Below are 20,636 nucleotides of genomic sequence, written 5' to 3'. Positions count from 1 at the left end.
AACAAAAAAAAAAAAAAAAAACCACAACTCCACAAATGCCAAAAAGACATGCACACACAGCAACCCCGGCAGCAGTAATCACAGACTTACCCTTTGCAGATGAAAAAGGTGACTCTGATACAACCCTGCTCAGGCTCTTGGTAATGCTGCATCTACACTGCCAAGCCACATGTAGCATGTAATCAAGCTGGTGTAACTCTCCAGGGGACTAAAACAAGTGGTTTTAAACATGCAGAGATTAAAATACATCTCAAAAACAGGAGAATATGCGGCCATCCTAAAAAAAAGTGAGCCAGCAGCCTCTACTAAATATCCCTCTAATTCAAGCACTTAGAGATCTAGAATTCCAACCACTTAGAAATCCAGAAATCCATAGACTCCAGACTGCCTAGAGAACCCTGCAACTGACTGAAGGAAACACAAAGCACTTACCCCCAAAGAGCAGCCCAGGCAGAAGGAGCACTCTGATGCCATGCCTGGGGCTCATATACCTTTTGGCCCCGCCCAGCACCCAAACCAAATCACCTGGGAAAGGGGAGGGGCAAAGCACAAGAAAGTAGAAATAGAGCAAGAGAAGTAGCTGTTTTTCTTTTTGTTTCTTTTTTTAAATAAACTTTATCTCAAAAGCATGCAGAGAGCACACCAAATATTTGCAGTGATTCTAGAAGCAAAAACCGCCTTTGGCTTTTTCTGCAGGTTTTAATATTGAATTGACAATATCACCAAGCTAATAACTGAAACTTTTTGAACTGGAATTAGTTTAAACAGGCTCATCCCCATCTGTAAACACAGAGAACCAGCATTCACTACCGTGCAAGCCCTAATACCCATGTCCTGCACAACGCACACTACAACTAATGCAACATACCATTGTGCAATACTTCTCTGTTCCCGGTTCCTTTACCTCACCTGCTCAGTAGCTCCACCTGAGTAATGGGCCCGGGCGGCGCCGCGCCGAAATGGGCCCGGGCGGCGCCGCGCCGAAATGGGCCCGGGCGGCGCCGCGCCGAAATGGGCCCGGGCGGCGCCGCGCCGAAATGGGCCCGGGCGGCGCCGCGCCGAAATGGGCCCGGGCGGCGCCGCGCCGAAATGGGCCCGGGCGGCGCCGCGCCGAAATGGGCCCGGGCGGCGCCGCGCCGAAATGGGCCCGGGCGGCGCCGCGCCGAAATGGGCCCGGGCGGCGCCGCGCCGAAATGGGCCCGGGCGGCGCCGCGCCGAAATGGGCCCGGGCGGCGCCGCGCCGAAATGGGCCCGGGCGGCGCCGCGCCGAAATGGGCCCGGGCGGCGCCGCGCCGAAATGGGCCCGGGCGGCGCCGCGCCGAAATGGGCCCGGGCGGCGCCGCGCCGAAATGGGCCCGGGCGGCGCCGCGCCGAAATGGGCCCGGGCGGCGCCGCGCCGAAATGGGCCCGGGCGGCGCCGCGCCGAAATGGGCCCGAACAGACTTATTCTTCAGTGATGAAGAAGGTGACCCTGCTCAGTCTCTTGGCAGTACTGCACTTACGCGGTCAAGAAACCGTACCCCACGGTTTCCCAAAAACAACGTACCTGGCAACCCCTCATAAACATACCTCAAATATGTGAATTCCATGCACATAAAGCCTAGAAGGCTTTATGGTCTAACGACTCGACAGACAGCAAACACACAGGCAAAAGCTCCAGAAATGTAACAAACTGTCCCTAAACCTGAAACAGAATACCCCTTACATGCCCACTGCTGCCATTTTCAGATACATGCTCACACAAGGAGCCTCCATGATACATTTCTCCTAAACCATTCTCCATCACTTTGCCACCAAGGTTGTGACTTTGATAAGATTTGACATAAAGGCAAAGACTCACAAAAAGCCCTGTAATTCTGCAAAAATCATAAGGGAACCCAGAACCACAAAGCAAACACACAAAGTAACATCGCCATACTATCCGTAACACTGCTATAACAATTACTCACCTGAGGAAGAGCTGCATGCAATACAGGCACCTACTACTAGATTGCTTTACAATGACAGATCCTGCCAGTTACCACCTCAAAAAAGATATGCGTACCGGTTTCTACTTGAAAATGCATTAATCCATAGACTCTGACCCACCTAAAGAACCCTGCAACTGACTGAAGGAAAAACAAAGCACTTACCCCAAAGAGCAGCCTAGGCAGAAGGAGCTCTCTGATGGCATACCTGCAACTCAGTTACTATTAGGTCCCACCTGGAACCTGAAGCCAATCACCTGGGAAAGTGCAGGGGGAAAGCACAAAAAAAGCAGAAAGAGGAGGAGCAGCAGCTGTGGTTTATTTACTTATTTATAAGGCTTAGCTCAACAGCATGCAGAGTGCAGACAGGAGAACTGGGGTGTTTCTAGAAGCAACAATCCCCATGCTTTCGCTGCAGCTTTGAATGTTAGAAGGACATTACCACCAAGCAAGTAACTGAAGTTTTTCCTGCTGGAATTAGCTCAAACTTTTATTTACGCAGAAAGAAAAATCTAGGAGCAGAACTGATTACACACCAAAAAAAAAGTCAATTCCATTCCACTCGCAGGAGAAATCACTTACTTCAGTAGGCTAAGAACTAAAAGGCTATGCTGATGGGTCAAAACACACTACAGGACACTGGGGCCGGGCCCTCCGCTGCACCCACTTAAAACCCATCCCTACACTCACCAAGGTGCAACCCCAACCAAAACACAGACACAGCATTTCAGCTTCAACACAGTTTTGGGATCTGGTAGAAAGGACACCTCATCCTCAGGGAGGCATGCTCAAGCTACACAGGACAGGGCTTCAGGCAACTCTTTGCCTACCGAAGAAGACCACCATCAGCACCTGCTTTGTTCAGATTCTAAAGACTAACATCACAGCCCACGTTGCCTGGGACACCTGATAAACAGAAGAGAAAGCAGCCATACTGTTTTCAAGCCGTCCCTGCAGGTATCGCTCCTCGATGATCTGCAACCTCTTCTCAAATCCTCAACCACTTCTGTGGAGAGCCTGCCATGGCACCTGCAAAGCAAGATGGATACCCTTCGCAGTCACCTTGTGCTACTTGGCAGTTCTGCTCCAATCCAGCTCACAAACAGCCCGCCCTTCTCGTGCTGCTCTTCAGAGTGCAGCTTGGCCCCACTCAGCCTGTGCAACACACCTGCAAAAGAAAAAGAAAAGCATAGGCTGAAGCAGCATCCAAAGACACAGCACAGCTAGGACAGTTACTCTCATCTGCTCCCTTACCTCTGCTCCCTCACCTGCCCTCGAGGCAGGTGCTTCCATCTGCTCTCTTAGGCCAGCTACAACACACCCCTGAAATATAAACAGGATTTTTACTGTACTTTGTGCAGTTAAGTAACTGCAGTGACAACTGCACCCCTAAAGTACCTGCTACATCTGTTCATCGCTCACCTTGCCGAAAGCAGCTATGCTCAAGTCCCGCGTTGTACACTGTTTCACCTTAAACAAATGAGAACAGTCACAAGATAATCATTCAGCGGCCAGCATTAGCACCCATCCCTCAACAACACAAGGAACCCCATTTACAATATTATAATTTCTAAACAGAAGCCCCTTGCCTCAGCACCTCAGAAGTAGATCAAGCCAGTCACCGAGCTGCCTACCAAGTGCTGGACAGTTCCAGAAGGAGCTCTTTTCTATGACAGGTTCCTCCTAAGTTTTACGCTGTACCGGGGGACAGGATAGAAATAAAAATAAAAATTTCAAAACCCCTTATCTGTAAGCTTTCAATATTCAACAGACCTCCTCAAGCACACCGTTCAAGCACTATGCGAGCAGCTGCTCACAAGCAGATATACTCTCCCCCCCCACACACATCTGCCAAACACCACAGAGGTGACTTTGCCAGCTGCCCTTCAGTACGTGCCCAGAGGTAGACCGGATGCCTTTGCCAAAACACTCCCGACAATGTATTAGCACACCCATGCACTACCACGTTAGCTGTCATCACTAACTGCCAGGCAGGACAGCTCCAGACCAAACACATACACACACAGCCACGCCACAAACACTACAAACAAAACACACAACACAAGGCGCAAGAAAAAGTGACCCCCGGAGGGAAGCCCTATGGCAACAGCAAGTCACAACAGGTGCTCTGCACCAGACCCTAGAGGAGACTCAAATGTCACGACACGCGACTGGAAGACACTGCCAGAACTGGGGTGATGGAGGCCGAAAAAGCCTGCCTTCAAGACAAGAGACCAGAAGGATGGGGACTGAAAACCCCATAAGACGATGCTTAGGAAATCAATTCCCAACAAGAGCTCCTGATGCGGCCCAGATGACTTCTGCAAGAGTGAGGATGGAAACAGACGCGATCTCAAACCGAATAGGATGCACGAGACCTGAAACAGAACTGCATTTCAAGCAGCGACTGCAAGACAAGAAGTGCTCGGATCAGAGCCACGATGACAAAACAAGCACTGAGGCCCTTCAGCACCGCTACCAAGTCCCCTGTCTGGTCAGTCCAGTGTCAAAAGCTAGGAGGATATCAAGACCCGAGAAGCACAGAACAGACGCTGCAGAAGCAACACTACAAGACAGACGAACAGAAGGAAACTGTCCTGCCTGGCGCACGCACTCACGCTACAAAATAATCCCGCTGCTTCTATTAGCCTGGTGACCCGGCCACAAGCAGCCTGAACGTGACCCAGCCTGAACCACCCTCGCAGTGGCACCAAGTATTTTCAGCCAGCTGGCTCCACGCTGCTCTGGCTCCCAGCTCTCATTAGCCACCCCAGATATGCAAATACCAGGTGCCCCCCAACTTAGCTCTCAGGTTGCTGCATGGTATAGTCCCTCCACCTCAAGAAATGCACAGGCACTGGTCATCATCTTAGTCAATTGCCAGGCTCATCATCAGCTGCAAAAACAGAGTACCAGCATTCACTAGCATGCCGGTCATGATGCCCACCTTCTCCACAATGCTGACTACTGCTGATGCAACATACAACTATGCTCACCTGTTCCTCTCCAAATCCAAGCTCCAACAGTGCAACCAGTGTCATCCACACCACCTGGGAAAACAAAGGGATTAAATGATCGTTGCGTTCACAACACGTCACCCAATGGTGGTGTTTTTTTTGTTATTGTTGGTTTTTTGTGTGTGTGTGTGTGTGTGTTTCCTTTATTTTTTTTTTTTTTTTTTGGTCTGCTTTAGCTCAACAGCATGCAGAGTGCAAACAAGAAAACTGGGGTGTTTCTAGAAGCAACAATCCCCATGCTTTTGCTGCAGTTTTGAATATTAAAAGGACAATACGACCCAGCAAGTAACTGGAACTTTCTTACCTGGAATTAGCTCAAACTTTTCTTCACATTGAAAGAAAAATCTAGGAGCAGAACACATTATACACCAACAAAATTAATTCCATTTCATCCCCAGAAAAAAAATCACATACTCTCATCCCCTCCTGTACCTCAGCCGCTTGCCTACCCCACGTGGCACACGCTTCCATCTGTTCTCTTTACCCACTTATAGCACCTCTAAAAGACAAACTGGAATTTTACTCTATTGGCTGTAGGAAAATAACTGCAGTGACAACCGCGCCCCAAAAACAACAGTTACCTCTGCTCACCACGCACCAGAGTCACTGCAGAGGCAGCTCGGGTCAAGACGTCCTGCACTGCGCACTGCGTTTCAGCCTGAACAAAAGGAAAAACACAGGCAGAAGATAAACATTCAGCTGACAGCAGTAGCACCCATCCCTCAACAACAAAAGGGACCCCATCTTTAGTTTTATCCTTTCAAAACAGCAGGCCACTTGCCTCTGTACCTGCAAATTAGGTCCAAGCTTGCAAGGAACGGCCAGCATCACCCACGCCACCTGGGAACACAAAAGGACACAATGACCACTGTGCTTGCAAGCAACCACCTGCCACACTGCTCCTCTATCCCACACAGCCTCACCTCGGACCCTCACAGGGAAACACCTGAGCGTCTTCCCTTCGCTTCGGATAAGGGATGACCAGGCTGACAACACTCACCTTCCCTCAGTGCTTCGTGACATGAGGATTTCCCTTCCCTGTCCACAACTGCACAAAGCACCTGTAGAGGCGAGAGAAAAGCACACTCTGAGGCACCTCACAACCACAGCGTACCTGCTGCAATACCTCTCTCTTCCCAGTTCCTTTACTTCAGTTGCTCAACAGCTCTAACTCAGATTCTTCGCTCACAGCGCCACAGCAAATTCTGCCCGGGCCACGCAACATACGCTACACAAGCTACATTGCTTAGGACACACAAGCTGGAACGTTCCCGCCCAACAATCAGTCGCATCGCACAGGATGGATGCCGCATACTCCTAGAAACCAAACCTTCCAGTCCTGAGCAGCTCCCAACCTCCACCTGCCTACCACGTTCAGCACACTAACTGTTTACCCCTCAGAAAACCAGAAACTTAGAACATACACACACACAAACAAAAAAAAAAAAAAAAAAACACAACTCCACAAACGCCAAAAAGACATGCACACACAGCAACCCCGGCAGCAGTAATCACAGACTTACCCTTTGCAGATGAAAAAGGGGACTCTGATACAACCCTGCTCAGGCTCTTGGTAATGCTGCATCTACACTGCCAAGCCACATGTAGCATGTAATCAAGCTGGTGTAACTCTCCAGGGGACTAAAACAAGTGGTTTTAAACATGCAGAGATTAAAATACATCTCAAAAACAGGAGAATATGCGGCCATCCTAAAAAAAAGTGAGCCAGCAGCCTCTACTAAATATCCCTCTAATTCAAGCACTTAGAGATCTAGAATTCCAACCACTTAGAAATCCAGAAATCCATAGACTCCAGACTGCCTAGAGAACCCTGCAACTGACTGAAGGAAACACAAAGCACTTACCCCCAAAGAGCAGCCCAGGCAGAAGGAGCACTCTGATGCCATGCCTGGGGCTCATATACCTTTTGGCCCCGCCCAGCACCCAAACCAAATCACCTGGGAAAGGGGAGGGGCAAAGCACAAGAAAGTAGAAATAGAGCAAGAGAAGTAGCTGTTTTTCTTTTTGTTTCTTTTTTTAAATAAACTTTATCTCAAAAGCATGCAGAGAGCAGACCAAATATTTGCAGTGATTCTAGAAGCAAAAACCGCCTTTGGCTTTTTCTGCAGGTTTTAATATTGAATTGACAATATCACCAAGCTAATAACTGAAACTTTTTGAACTGGAATTAGTTTAAACAGGCTCATCCCCATCTGTAAACACAGAGAACCAGCATTCACTACCGTGCAAGCCCTAATACCCATGTCCTGCACAACGCACACTACAACTAATGCAACATACCATTGTGCAATACTTCTCTGTTCCCGGTTCCTTTACCTCACCTGCTCAGTAGCTCCACCTGAGTAATGGGCCCGGGCGGCGCCGCGCCGAAATGGGCCCGGGCGGCGCCGCGCCGAAATGGGCCCGGGCGGCGCCGCGCCGAAATGGGCCCGGGCGGCGCCGCGCCGAAATGGGCCCGGGCGGCGCCGCGCCGAAATGGGCCCGGGCGGCGCCGCGCCGAAATGGGCCCGGGCGGCGCCGCGCCGAAATGGGCCCGGGCGGCGCCGCGCCGAAATGGGCCCGGGCGGCGCCGCGCCGAAATGGGCCCGGGCGGCGCCGCGCCGAAATGGGCCCGGGCGGCGCCGCGCCGAAATGGGCCCGGGCGGCGCCGCGCCGAAATGGGCCCGGGCGGCGCCGCGCCGAAATGGGCCCGGGCGGCGCCGCGCCGAAATGGGCCCGGGCGGCGCCGCGCCGAAATGGGCCCGGGCGGCGCCGCGCCGAAATGGGCCCGGGCGGCGCCGCGCCGAAATGGGCCCGGGCGGCGCCGCGCCGAAATGGGCCCGGGCGGCGCCGCGCCGAAATGGGCCCGGGCGGCGCCGCGCCGAAATGGGCCCGGGCGGCGCCGCGCCGAAATGGGCCCGGGCGGCGCCGCGCCGAAATGGGCCCGGGCGGCGCCGCGCCGAAATGGGCCCGGGCGGCGCCGCGCCGAAATGGGCCCGGGCGGCGCCGCGCCGAAATGGGCCCGGGCGGCGCCGCGCCGAAATGGGCCCGGGCGGCGCCGCGCCGAAATGGGCCCGGGCGGCGCCGCGCCGAAATGGGCCCGGGCGGCGCCGCGCCGAAATGGGCCCGGGCGGCGCCGCGCCGAAATGGGCCCGGGCGGCGCCGCGCCGAAATGGGCCCGGGCGGCGCCGCGCCGAAATGGGCCCGGGCGGCGCCGCGCCGAAATGGGCCCGGGCGGCGCCGCGCCGAAATGGGCCCGGGCGGCGCCGCGCCGAAATGGGCCCGGGCGGCGCCGCGCCGAAATGGGCCCGGGCGGCGCCGCGCCGAAATGGGCCCGAACAGACTTATTCTTTAGACATGAAGCAGGTGACCCTGCTCAGTCTCTAGGCACTACTGCAATTATGCGGTCAAGAAACATTACCACACGGTTTCCCAAAAACAACGTACCTGGCAACCCCTCATAAACATACCTCAAATATGTGAATTCCATGCACATAAAGCCTAGAAGGCTTTATGGTCTAAAGACTCGACAGACAGCAAACACACAGGCAAAAGCTCCAGAAATATAACAAACTGTCCCTAAACCTGAAACAGAATACCCCTTACATGCCCAATGCTGCCATTTTCAGATACATGCTCACACAGAGAGCCTCCATGATACATTTCTCCTTAACCATGCTCCATCACTTTGCCACCAAGGTTGTGACTTTGATATGATTTGACATATAGGCAAAGTCTCACAAAAAGCCCCGTAATTCTGCAAAAATCATAAGGGACCCAGAACCACAAAACAAACACACAAAGTAACCTCACCATACTATCCATAAAACTGATATAACAACTACTCACCTGAGGAAGAGCTGCATGCAATACAGGCACCTACTACTAGATTGCTTTACAATGACAGATCCTACCAGTTGCCACCTTAAAAATATAGGAGTACTGGTTTCTACTTGAAAATGCATCAGTCCATAGACTCTGACCCACCTAAAGAACCCTCCAAACAACTGAAGGAAAACCAAAGCACTTACCCCAAAGTGCAGCCCAAGCAGAAGGAGCTCTCTGTTGGTATACCTGCAACTCAGTTACTATTAGGTCCAACCTGGAACCTGAAGCCAATCACCTGGGAAAGGGGAGGGGCAAAGCACAAAAAAAGCAGAAAGAGGAGGAGCAGCAGCTGTGGTTTTATTAACTTACTTATAAGGCTTAGCTCAACAGCATGCAGAGGGCAGACAGGAGAACTGGGGTGTTTCTAGAAGCAACAATCCCCATGCTTTCGCTGCAGCTTTGAATGTTGGAAGGACATTACCACCAAGCAAGTAACTGAAGCTTTTCCTGCTGGAATTAACTCAAACTTTTATTTATGTAGAAAGAAAAATCTAGGAGCAGAATAGATTACACGCCAAAAAAAAGTCAATTCCATTCCACTCACAGGAAAAATCACTTACATCAGCAGGCTATCTGAGAACTAAAAGGCTATGCTGATGGGTCAAAACACACTACAGGACACTGGGGCTGGGACCTCCGCTGCACCCACTTAAAACCCATCCCTACACTCACCAAGGTGCAACCCCAACCAAAACACAGACGCAGCATTTCAGCCTCAACACAGTTTTGGGAACTGATAGAAAGGACGCCTCATCCTCAGGGAGGCATGCTCAACCTACACAGGATAGGGCTTCGGGCAACTCTTTGCCTACCAAAGACGACCGCCATCAGCACCTGCTTTGTTCAGATTCTAAAGACTAACATCACAGCCCACATTGCCTGGGATACCTGATAAACAGAAGAGAAAGCGACCATACCATTTTCAAGCCATCCCTGCACATGTCACTCCTCAATGATCTGCAACTTCTCAAATCCTCAACTGCTTCTGTGGAGAGCCTGCCATGGCACCTGCAAAGCAAGATGGATACCCTTCGCAGTCACCTCGTGCTACTTGGCAGTTCTGCTCCAATCCAGCTCACAAACAGCCCGCCCTTCTCGTGCTGCTCTTCAGAGTGCAACTTGGCCCCACTCAGCCTGTGCGACACACCTGTGAAACAAAAAGAAAAGCATAGGCTGAAGCAGCATCCAAAGCCACAGCACAGCTAGGACAGTTACTCTCATCTGCTCCCTTACTGCTTCCCCCTCACCTGCCCTCGACGAAGATGCTTCCATCTGCTCTCTTAAGCCAGCTACAACACACCTCTAAAATATAAACAGGATTTTTACTGTACTTTGTGCAGTTAAGTAACTGCAGTGACAACTGCACCTGTAAAGTAACTGCTAGATCTGCTCATCGCTCACCTTGCTAAAAGAAGCTGTGGTCAAGACCCGTGTTGTACACTGTGTTTCAGCTTTAAGAACTGAAAACAGTCACAAGATAATCATTCAGCTGCCAGCATTAGCACCCATCCCTCAACAACACAAAGAACCCCATTTACAATATTATAATTTCTAAACAGCAGCCCCCTTGCCTCAGCACCTCAGAAGTAGATCAAGCCAGTCACCGAGCTGCCTACGGAGCGCTGAACAGTTCCGGAAGGAGCTCTTTCCTGCGACAGGTTCCTCCAAAGGTTTACACTCTACTGGGGACAGGAGAGAAATAAAAATAAAACTTTCAAAAACCCCATATCTGTAAGCTTTCAAGATTCGACAGACCTCCTCAAGCACACCATTCAAGCACTATGCAAACAGCTGCTCACAAGCAGATATACTCTCCCCCCCCCCAACATGTGACAAACAACACTGAGATGACTGTGCCTGCTGCCCTTCAGTACGTGCCCAGAGGCAGACCGGATGTCTTTGCCAAAACAGTCCAGACAATGTATTAGTACACCCATGCACTGCCACGTTAGCTGTCATCACTAACTGCCAGGCAGGACAGCTCCAGACCAAACACATATACACACAGCCACGCCACAAACACTACAAATAAAACACACAACACAAGGCGCAAGAAAAAGTGACCCCCGGAGGGAAGCCCTATGGCAACAGCAAGTCACAACAGGTGCTCTGCACCAGACCCTAGAGGAGACTCAAATGTCACGACACGCGACTGGAAGCAACTGCCAGAACTGGGATGATGGAGGCCTAAAAAGCCTGCCTTCAAGACAAGAGACCAGAAGGATGGGGACTGAAAACCCCATAAGATGACGCTTAGGAATTCAATTCCCAAGCAAGAGCTCCTGATGCGGCCCAGATGACTTCTGCAAGAGTGAGGATGGAAACAGACGCCATCTCAAACCGAATATGATGCACAAGACCTGAAACAGAACTGCACTTCAAGCAGTGACTGCAACACAAGAAGTGCTCTGATCAGAGTCATGATGACAAAACAAGCACTGAGGCCCTTCAGCACCGCTACCAAGTCGCCTGTCTGGTCAGTCCAGTGTCAAAAGCTAGGAGGATATCAAGACCTAAGAAGCACAGAACAGACATTGCAGAAGCAGCACTACAAGACAGACGAACAGAAGGAAACTGTCCTGCCTGGCGCACGCACTCACGCTACAAAATAATCCCACTGCTTCTATTAGCCTGGTGACCCAGCCACAAGCAGCCTGAACGTGACCCAGCCTGAACCACCCTCACCGTGGAACCAAGTCTAGTCAGCCAGCAGGCACCATGCTCCTCTGGCTCCCAGCGCCCATTAGCCACCCCAGATACGCAAATACCAGGTGACCCCCAACTTAGCTCTCAGGCTGTTGCATGGTATAGTCCCTCCACCTCAAGAAATGCACAGGCACTGATCGTCATCTTAGGCAATGGCCAGGCTCATCATCAGCTGCAAAAACAAAGTAACAGCATTCACTAGCACGCTGGCCCCATTGCTCACCTTCTCCACAATGCTGACTACTGCTGATGCAACATACGGTTCTGCTCACCTGTTCCTCTCCAAATCCAAGCTCCAACAGTGCAACCAGTATCATCCACACCACCTGGGAAAACAAAGGGATTAAATGATCGTTGCGTTCACAACACATCACGCAATTGTGTTTTTTTTTTGTTATTGTTGTTTTTTTGTGTGTGTGTGTTTCCTTTATTTATTTATTTTTTAGTCTGCTTTAGCTCAACAGCATGCAGAGTGCAGACAAGAAAACCGGGGTGTTTCTAGAAACAACAATCCCCATGCTTTTGCTGCAGCTTTGAATATTAAAAGGACAATACGACCCAGCAAGTAACTGGAACTTTCTTAACTGGAATTAGCTCAAACTTTTCTTCACATTGAAAGAAAAATCTAGGAGCAGAACACATTATACACCAACAAAATTGATTCCATTTCATCCCCAGAAAAAAATCACATACTCTCATCCCCTCCTGTACCTCAGCCACTTGCCTATCCCACGTGGCACATGCTTCCATCTGTTCTCTTTACCCACTTATAGCACCTCTAAAAGGCAAACTGGAATTTTACTCTATTGGATGTAGGAAAATAACTGCAGTGAGAACTGCGCCCCAAAAACAACAGTCACCTCTGCTCATCGCGCACCAGAGTCACTGCAGAGGCAGCTCGGGTCAAGACGTCCTGCACTGCGCACTGCGTTTCAGCCTGAACAAAGGCAAAACACAGGCAGAAGATAAACATTCAGCTGACAGCAGTAGCACCCATCCCTCAACAACAAAAGGGACCCCATCTTTAGTTTTATCCTTTCAAAACAGCAGGCCACTTGCCTCTGTACCTGCAAATTAGGTCCAAGCTTGCAAGGAACAGCCAGCATCACCCACGCCACCTGGGAACACAAAAGGACAAAATGACCACTGTGCTTGCAAGCAACCACCTGCCACACTGCTCCTCTATCCCACACAGCCTCACCTCGGACCCTCACAGGGAAACACCTGAGCGTCTTCCCTTCGCTTCGGATAAGGGATGACCAGGCTGACAACACTCACCTTCCCTCAGTGTTTCGTGACATGAGGATTTCCCTTTCCTGTCCACGACTGCACAAAGCACCTGTAGAGACAAGAAAAAAACACACTCTGAGGCACCTCGCAACCAAAGTGTACCTGCTGCAATACCTCTCTCTTCCCAGCTCCTGTAGTTCAGCTGCTCAACAGCTCTAACTCAGATTCTTCGCTCACAGCACCACAGGAAACTCTGCCCGGGCCACACAATACACGCTACACAAGCTACATTGCTTAGGACACACAAGCTGGAACGTTCCCGCCCAACAATCAGTCACATCGCACAGGATGGATGCCGCATACTCCTAGAAACCAAACCTACCAGTCCTGAGCAGCTCCCATCCTCCTCCTGCCTACCACGTTCAGGACACTGTTTACCCCTCAGAAAACCAGAAACATAGAACATACACACACACAAACAAAACAAAAAGAACAGAGCTCCACAAATGCCAAAAAGACACGCACACACAGCAACCCCGGCAGCAGTAATCACAGACTTACCCTTTGCAGATGAAAAAGGGGACTCTGAAACAACCCTGCTCAGTCTCTTGGTAATGCTGCATCTACGCTGCCAAGCCACATATTGCATGTAATCAAGCTGGTGTAACTCTCCAGGGGACTAAAACAAGTGGTTTTAAACATGTAGAGTTTAAAATATAGGTCAAAAACAGGAGAATATGCGGCCATCCCAAAAAAAAGTGAGCCAGCAGCCTCTACTAAATATCCCTCTATTTCAAGCACTTAGAGATCTAGAATTCCAACCACTTAGAAATCCAGAAATCCATAGACTCCAGACTGCCTAGAGAACCCTGCAACTGACTGAAGGAAACACAAAGCACTGACCCCAAAGAGCAGCCCAGGCAGAAGGAGCACTCTGATGCCATGCCTGGGGCTCATATACCTTTTGGCCCCGCCCAGCACCCAAACCAAATCACCTGGGAAATGGGAGGGGCAAAGCACAAGAAAGTAGAAATAGAGCAAGAGAAGTGGCTGTTTTTCTTTTTCTTTCTTTTTTAAAAACAACTTTATCTCAAAAGCATGCAGAGAGCAGACCAAATATTTGCAGTGATTTTAGAAGCAAAAATCGCCTTTGGCTTTTTCTGCAGGTTTTAATTTTGAATTGACAATATCACCAAGCTAATAACTGAAACTTTTTGAACTGGAATTACTTTAAACAGGCTCATCCCCATCTGTAAACGCAGAGAACCAGCATTCATTACCATGCAAGCCCTAAAAACCACCTCCTGCACAAAGCACACTACAACTAATGCAACATACAGTTGTGCAATACCACTCTGTTCCCAACTCCTTTATCTCACCTGCTCAGTAGCTCCACCTGAGTAATGGGCCCAGGCAGCGCCGCACCGAAACGGGCCCCAACAGACTTATTCTTTAGACATGAAGCAGGTGACCCTGCTCAGTCTCTTGGCAGTACTGCACTTACGCGGTCAAGGAACCATGCTCAACTGTTTCCTAAATACAACTACCTAGCAACACCTCATAAACATACTTCTAATATGTCAATTCAAGGACATCAAGACTAGAAGGCTGCAAGGTCTAAAGACTCAACTGACAGCAAAACCACAGGCAAAAGCTCCAGAAATACAATAAACTGTCCCTAAACCTGAAACAGAATACCCCTTACATGCCCACTGCTGCCATTTTCAGATACATGCTCACACAGGGAGCTTCAATGATACATTTCTCCTAAACCATGCTCCATCACTTTGCCACCAAGGTTGTGACTTTGATATGATTTGACATAAAGGCAAAGACTCACAGAAAACCCCGTAATTCTGCAAAAATCATAAGGGACCCAGAACCACAAAGCAAACACACAAAGTAACATCACCATACTATCCGTAACACTGCTATAACTACTACTCACCTGAGGAAGAGCTCCATGCAATACAGGCACCTACTACTAGATTGCTTTACAATGACAGATCCTGCCAGTTGCCACCTCAAAAAGATAGGAGTACTGGTTTCTACTTGAAAACGCATCAGTCCATAGACTGACCCACCTAAAGAACCCTCCAAACAACTGAAGGAAAACCAAAGCACTTACCCCAAAGTGCAGCCCAGGCAGAAGGAGCTCTCTCATGGCATACCTGCAACTCAGTTACCATTAGGTCCCACCTGGAACCTGAAGCCAATCACCTGGGAAAGTGCAGGGGGAAAGCACAAAAAAGCAGAAAGAGGAGGAGCAGCAGCTGTGGTTTTATTAACTTCTTTATATGGCTTAGCTCAACAGCATGCAGAGCGCAGACAAGAGAACTGGGGTGTTTCTAGAAACAAAAATCCCCATGCTTTTGCTGCAGCTTTGAATATTGAAAGGAAAATACAAACAAGCAAGTAACTCTTTTTTTTTTTTCCACCTGGAATTACCTCAATCTTTCATTTACAAAGAAAAATCTAGGAGCAGAACAGATTACATGCCAAAAGAAGTATTCAATTCCATTCCACTCGCAGGAGAAATCACTTACTTCAGTAGGCTATCTGAGAACCAAAAGGCTATGCTGATGTGTTAAAACACACTACAGGACACTGGGGCCAGGCCCTCCGCTGCACCCACTTAAAACCCATCCCTACACTCACCAAGGTGCAACCCCAACCCAAACACAGACACAGCATTTCAGCCTCAACACAGTTTTGAGAACTGCTGGAAAGCAAGCTTCATACTCAGCGAGGAGTACCCAGGCTACACAGGACAGGGCTTCGGGCACCTCTTTGCCTACCAAAGAAGACCGCCATCAGCACCTGCTTTGTTCAGATTCTAAAGACTAACATCACAGCCCACGTTGCCTGGGACACCTGATAAACAGAAGAGAAAGCAGCCATACCGTTTTCAAGCTGTCCCTGCACGTGTCGCTCCTCGATGATCTGCAACTTCTTCTCAAATCCTCAACCACTTCTGTGGAGAGCCTGCCATGGCACCTGCAAAGGAAGACCCTTCGCAGTCACCTCGTGCTACTTGGCAGTTCTGCTCCAATCCAGCTCACAAACAGCCCGCCCTTCCCGTGCTGATCTTCAGAGTGCAACTTGGCCCCACTCAGCCTGTGCGACACACCTGTGAAACAAAAAGAAAAGCATAGGCTGAAGCAGCATCCAAAGACACAGCACAGCTAGGACAGTTACTCTCATCTGCTCCCTTACCTCTGCCTCCTCACCTGCCCTCGAGGAAGATGCTTCCATCTGCTCTCTTAGGCCAGCTACAACACACCTCTGAAATATAAACAGGATTTTTACTGTACTTTGTGCAGTTAAGTAACTGCAGTGACAACTGCACCACTAAAGTAACTGCTAGATCTGCTCATCGCTCACCTTGCTAAAAGAAGCTGTGGTCAAGTCCTGTGTTGTACACTGTGTTTCAGCTTTAGCAAATGAAAACGGTCACAAGATAATCATTCAGCGGCCAGCATTAGCACCCATCCCTCAACAACAGAAGGGACCCCATTTACAAATTATTGTTTCAAAACAGCAGCCCCCTTACCTCAGCACCTCAGAAGTAGATCAAGCCAGTCACCGAGCTGCCTACCGAGTGCTGGACAGTTCCAGAAGGAGCTCTTTCCTGTGAGCAGTTCCTACTAAGGTACACACTCTGCTGGGGACAGGAAAGATATAAAAATAAAAGTTTCAAAACCCCGTATCTGTAAGCTTTCATGATTCAACAGTGCACTGTTCAAGCATTATGGGAGCAGCTGCTCGCAAGCAGCTCAACTCTGCCAAATCCACATCTACCAACCTCCAGAGATGACTGTGCCAGCTGCCCATCAGTACGCGCCCAGAGGCAGACCGGATGTCTTTGCCAATACAGTCCGGACAATGTATTAGTACACCCATGCACTGCCACGTTAGCTGTCATCACTAACTGCCAGGCAGGACAGCTTCAGTACTTTGTGCAGTTAAGTAACTGCAGTGACAACTGCACCTGTAAAGTAACTGCTAGATCTGCTCATCGCTCACCTTGCTAAAAGAAGCTGTGGTCAAGTCCTGTGTTGTACACTGTGTTTCAGCTTTAGCAAATGAAAACGGTCACAAGATAATCGTTCAGCTGCCAGCATTAGCACCCATCCCTCAACAACACAAAGGGACCCCATTTACAATATTACCATTTCTAAACAGAAGCCCCCATACCTCAGCACACCTCAGAAGTAGACCAAGCCAGTCACCGAGCTGCCTACAGAGCACTGAACAGTTCCGGAAGGAGCTCTTTCCTGTGACAGGTTCCTCCAAAGGTTTACACTCTACTGGGGACAGGAGAAAAATAAAAATAAAAGTTTCAAAAACCCCTTATCTGTAAGCTTTCAAGATTCCACAGACCTCCTCCTCAAGCACACCGTTCAAGCACTATGCGAGCAGCTGCTCACAAGCAGCTCAACTCTCCCCCCCACACACACATCTGACAAACACCACAGAGATGACTGTGCCTGCTGCCCTTCAGTACGTGCCCAGAGGCAGACAAGATGTCTTCGCCAACACAGTCCGGACAATGTATTAGCACACCCATGCACTGCCACGTTAGCTGTCATCACTAACTGCCAGGCAGGACAGCTCCAGACCAAACACATATACACACAGCCACGCCACAAACACTACAAATAAAACACACAACACAAGGCGCAAGAAAAAGTGACCCCCGGAGGGAAGCCCTATGGCAACAGCAAGTCACAACAGGTGCTCTGCACCAGACCCTAGAGGAGACTCAAATGTCACGACACGTGACTGGAAGACACTGCCAGAACTGGGGTGATGGAGGCCTAAAAAGCCTGCCTTCAAGACAAGAGACCAGAAGGATGGGGACTGAAAACCCCATAAGACGACGCTTAGGAAATCAATTCCCAAGCAGGAGCTCCTGATGCGGCCCAGATGACTTCTGCAAGAGTGAGGATGGAAACAGACGCCATCTCAAACCGAATATGATGCACAAGACCTGAAACAGAACTGCATTTCAAGCAGCGACTGCAACACAAGAAGTGCTCGGATCAGAGCCACGATGACAAAACAAGAACTGAGACCCTTCAGCACCGCTACCAAGTCGCCTGTCTGGTCAGTCCAGTGTCAAAAGCTAGAAGGATATCAAGACCCGAGAAGCACAGAACAGACATTGCAGAAGCAACACTACAGGACAGACGAACAGAAGGAAACTGTCATGCCTGGCGCACGCACTCACGCTACAAAATAATCCCGCTGCTTCTATTAGCCTGGTGACCCTGCCACAAGCAGCCTGAACGTGACCCAGCCTGAACCACCCTCACCGTGGAACCAAGTCTAGTCAGCCAGCTGGCTCCACGCTGCTCTGGCTCCCAGCTCCCATTAGCCACCCCAGATATGCAAATACCAGGTGACCCCCAACTTAGCTCTCAGGTTGCTGCATGGTAAATTCCCTCCGCCTCAAGAAATACACAGGCACTGATTGTCATCTTAGTCAATTGCCAGGCTCATCATCAGCTGCAAAAACAGAGTAACAGCATTCACTAGCATGCCGGTCATGATGCCCACCTTCTCCACAACGCTGACTACTGCTGATGCAACATACAACTATGCTCACCTGTTCCTCTCCAAATCCAAGCTCCAACAGTGCAACCAGTATCATCCACACCACCTGGGAAAACAAAGGGATTAAATGATCGTTGCGTTCACAACACATCACCCAATGGTGTTTTTTTTTCTGTGTGTGTGTGTGTGTGTGTGTTTTTGTTATTGTTTTTGTGTGTGTGTTTCCTGTATTTATTTTTTTAGTCTGCTTTAGCTCAACGGCATGCAGAGTGCAGACAAGAAAACTGGGGTGTTTCTAGAAGCAACAATCCCCACGCTTTTGCTGTAGCTTTGAATATTAAAAGGACAATACGACCCAGCAAGTAACTGGAACTTTCTTACCTGGAATTAGCTCAAACTTTTCTTCACATTGAAAGAAAAATCTAGGAGCAGAACACATTATACACCAACAAAATTGAGTCCATTTCATCCCCAGAAAAAAAAAATCACATACTCTCATCCCCTCCTGTACCTCAGCCGCTTGCCTACCCCACGTGGCACACGCTTCCATCTGTTCTCTTTACCCACTTATAGCACCTCTAAAAGGCAAACTGGAATTTTACTCTATTGGCTGTAGGAAAATAACTGCAGTGACAACCGCGCCCCAAACTGAGCCAGCAGCCCCTACTAAACATCCCTCTACTAAGTGAATTCCAAGCACTTAAAATCCAGAAATCCATAGACTCCAGCCTGCCTAAACAACCCTGCAACGGACAGAAGGAAGAACAAAGCACTGCCCCCAAAGAGCAGCCCAGGCAGAAGGAGCTCTCTGATGGCATGCCTGGGGCTCATATAGCATTTAGCCCCGCCCAGCACCCAAACCCGATCACCTGGGAAAGGGGAGGGGCAAAGCACATGAAAGTAGGAAGAGAGCAAAAGGAGCAGCTGTGTTTTGTTTTGTTTTGTTTTCCTTTCCTTTCCTTTGTTTTTTAAAATCTGTTTTATCTCAAAAACATTCAGAGAGCAGACAAGAGACCTGTGGTGTTTCTAGAAGCAAAAATCCCCTTTTGCTTTTGCTGCAGCTTTTAATGTTGAACTGATAACGGCACCAAGCAAGTAACTGAAACTTCTTCAACTGGAATTAGTTTAAACACGCTCACCGTCATCTGCAAACACAGAGAACCAGCATTCACTAGCCCTAACCCTAACCCCAACCCTCACCCTAAACTCTAACCCTAGCCCCAGCCCTAGTCCCTAAGCCCAACCCTGGTTCCCGAGAACTTCATTTCCAGGCATGCTCTGGGCGCTCAACATGGCCTCCCGGAGGTCCGGAGGCCCAGAACTACATTGCCCGGCATGCTCCGGGCACCCAACATGGCCTCCCGGAAGTTCGGAGTCCCAGAACTACATCTCCCGGCATGCTCCGGGCAGTCAACACGGCCTACCGGAAGCCTGGTGCCGGAAAACTACACCTACCAGAATTCCCTGGACAGCCAGCACGGCCAATCAGAGGCCGAGTTTTCGAGAACTACATTTAACAGCGCTCACTGTAACCCTAGCCCTTCCCGCCCTTACACAAAAAAGCCTCAAGCCCTATCCCTAAACATCCTCGAAACCCCTACGGACCTAACCCAAACTATTTACCACACTAAACCCCTGAAGTCCTATGCCTAAAACCCCTAACCCAATAAATTAAGACGCTCAAATCCCAAACCCGCAAAATTGAGATGCTCAAATCCCAAACCCCCTTCCAAAAAAGAAAAAGAAAAATCAAGAAAAAAAAAAATCAAACAAAACAAAAACAACAAAAGGGGTAGATCTGGTGGCATCTGCCCTGTAACCCTGCAAAAATCACGAGGGACCTAGAACAACAAAGCAAACGCACAAAATAACATTGACATCCTATCCATAAATGTGCTATAACAATTAATCACCTCCAAAGAGCTTCAAGCAATAAATGCACATACTACTAGATCGGTTTCCTCTAAAAGATCGTACCAGACCCTGACCCACCAAAAGAACCCTGCATGTAGCTAACAGAAGCATCAACAAAGCACTGACCCCAAAGAGCAGCCCGGGCAGAAGGAGCTCTCTGATGCCGTGCCTGGGGCTCCTATACCATTTGGCCCCGCCCAGCACCCAAACCCAATCACCTGGGAAAGAGGAGGGGGCAAACCACAAGAAAGAGAGCAGGAGCAGCAGCAGCTGTGTTCTTTTATTTATTTATTTATTTGGTTTTTTTTGTGCCTATCCCTAGTTTACAGCATGCAGAGTGCAGACAAAAGAACTG

The 20,636-nt window shown here is 49.7% G+C and overlaps 7 long non-coding RNA genes across 7 annotated transcripts; all 7 read right to left on the bottom strand.

Annotated features, from left to right (window-relative positions):
* Positions 1-170: 170 nt before the first annotated feature.
* Positions 171-1,032, bottom strand: LOC311431725. The gene is made up of 2 exons (XR_014689609.1): positions 910-1,032; positions 171-208 (listed from the first exon to the last, which is right to left on the bottom strand). It is a non-coding gene; the product is annotated as an uncharacterized lncRNA (long non-coding RNA).
* A 1,397-nt stretch (positions 1,033-2,429) lies between these two features.
* On the bottom strand, positions 2,430-5,645 carry LOC311431726. The gene is made up of 2 exons (XR_014689610.1): positions 5,566-5,645; positions 2,430-2,479 (listed from the first exon to the last, which is right to left on the bottom strand). It is a non-coding gene; the product is annotated as an uncharacterized lncRNA (long non-coding RNA).
* Positions 3,221-3,688, bottom strand: LOC311431720. The gene is made up of 3 exons (XR_014689604.1): positions 3,602-3,688; positions 3,390-3,437; positions 3,221-3,290 (listed from the first exon to the last, which is right to left on the bottom strand). It is a non-coding gene; the product is annotated as an uncharacterized lncRNA (long non-coding RNA).
* Positions 5,646-6,587: 942 nt separating the features above from the next.
* Positions 6,588-7,449, bottom strand: LOC311431724. The gene is made up of 2 exons (XR_014689608.1): positions 7,327-7,449; positions 6,588-6,625 (listed from the first exon to the last, which is right to left on the bottom strand). It is a non-coding gene; the product is annotated as an uncharacterized lncRNA (long non-coding RNA).
* Positions 7,450-11,617: 4,168 nt separating this feature from the next.
* On the bottom strand, positions 11,618-12,506 carry LOC311431723. The gene is made up of 3 exons (XR_014689607.1): positions 12,439-12,506; positions 11,851-11,904; positions 11,618-11,750 (listed from the first exon to the last, which is right to left on the bottom strand). It is a non-coding gene; the product is annotated as an uncharacterized lncRNA (long non-coding RNA).
* Positions 12,507-16,035: 3,529 nt separating this feature from the next.
* Positions 16,036-16,471, bottom strand: LOC311431717. The gene is made up of 3 exons (XR_014689601.1): positions 16,362-16,471; positions 16,193-16,242; positions 16,036-16,093 (listed from the first exon to the last, which is right to left on the bottom strand). It is a non-coding gene; the product is annotated as an uncharacterized lncRNA (long non-coding RNA).
* Positions 16,472-17,862: 1,391 nt separating this feature from the next.
* On the bottom strand, positions 17,863-19,197 carry LOC311431722. The gene is made up of 3 exons (XR_014689606.1): positions 18,749-19,197; positions 18,420-18,473; positions 17,863-18,319 (listed from the first exon to the last, which is right to left on the bottom strand). It is a non-coding gene; the product is annotated as an uncharacterized lncRNA (long non-coding RNA).
* Between the last annotated feature and the right edge of the window lie 1,439 nt (positions 19,198-20,636).

The sequence above is a fragment of the Aythya ferina genome, assembly GCF_964211825.1.
Source record: "Aythya ferina genome assembly, chromosome: 2".
Lineage (NCBI taxonomy): Eukaryota > Metazoa > Chordata > Aves > Anseriformes > Anatidae > Aythya > Aythya ferina.
Note: the sequence above shows the minus strand (reverse complement) of the source record. Positions and strands in the feature narration are given on the sequence as shown.